Genomic DNA, 990 nt, shown 5'->3' with positions numbered 1-990 from the left:
CCCGTGAAGTCCTGTGAAGTGCCGTGAAGTGCCCCGTAAGCCCGTAAAACAGCAGCAACCACGAAACCAGGGGCAGAAACCCCAGAGTATAAATGTGGTGTTGTCTGAAACAGCAAAAAGAAAGTCATGTGACCAGACATCTGATCATGTGACCCCCTGGACAAGTAACATACAGCTGATGCCCTTTAACTAACAACAAACCATTCTGTGTGTGTGTGTGTGTGTGTGGGTGTGTGTGTGTGTGTGGGTGAAAGGACCCAGATGACAGAAAAGTTTGGCCATTTAAGTGTCTTACCATGAAACAGAATTTAAATACGAAATGAATGTTTTTTTTCTTCAAAGGACTGGCATAGAGTGAACATCGCAGTTTGTTGGCTTGCACCCCAGTACCAGCTTTCTGAAGTCTTAAATATCGCGCTCAAACAATATGATCCAATTTTCTTTACCTGCATTTCTTTTTTATACCTATTTTTTTCTTCAGGACTACATACAATTGTGGGTGTCAAATGTCTTGTGTCAGATGCAACACTATTTACTATTTATAAGAAAAACAAAAACAAAATAAAACGCATTGAAGGGTTTTGTAATCTCGCTGGTGAAAGATCTGCAGTTCTTAATCGTGTTTACATTTGTGTGTTTGCTCTCTCTCACATTCTCATCCCTCTCTCCTCTGTGCATGGTTCTCTGTCAGAATACAGAACACGATATGCTTGAATATTTAAATTTTTTTAAGGATTAAATTTCACACGAACCGTGGTGTGGATGCCCGACTAGGTCGGCTGGGAATAAAAACCCTTTCTTGTTGCAATCTCGCTGAGATTTGAGAGAAAGATGGCGTGACAAAGGAGCAGCATTATCAGGGCTATTCCAACCGAGGCCAGCGACCTCCTGTGTGTCGGGGGAGCACATAAACACGTCGTGTTTCATAAATGTTCTTCCTTGTCAAATTCCTGCTCTCGGGGGAGTGTTTAATGTGGTTAATGAGTACAG

The 990-nt window shown here is 42.0% G+C and overlaps 1 protein-coding gene across 2 annotated transcripts in view; it reads left to right on the top strand.

The window, feature by feature from the left end:
• Positions 1-602, top strand: part of pax3a (paired box 3a) — a 32,499-nt gene extending 31,897 nt beyond the window's left edge. For both annotated transcript variants that reach the window (XM_081723183.1, XM_035528577.2), the window contains exon 9: positions 1-602. This exon is cut by the window's left edge and continues 1,161 nt beyond it. The gene's annotated coding sequence lies outside the window, so the exon portion shown is untranslated.
• The last annotated feature ends 388 nt before the right edge of the window (positions 603-990 follow it).

Source organism: Electrophorus electricus, chromosome 11, assembly GCF_041902795.1.
Source record: "Electrophorus electricus isolate QZ-2024a chromosome 11, ASM4190279v1, whole genome shotgun sequence".
Lineage (NCBI taxonomy): Eukaryota > Metazoa > Chordata > Actinopteri > Gymnotiformes > Gymnotidae > Electrophorus > Electrophorus electricus.
This window is presented reverse-complemented; position numbering and strand designations above follow the sequence as displayed.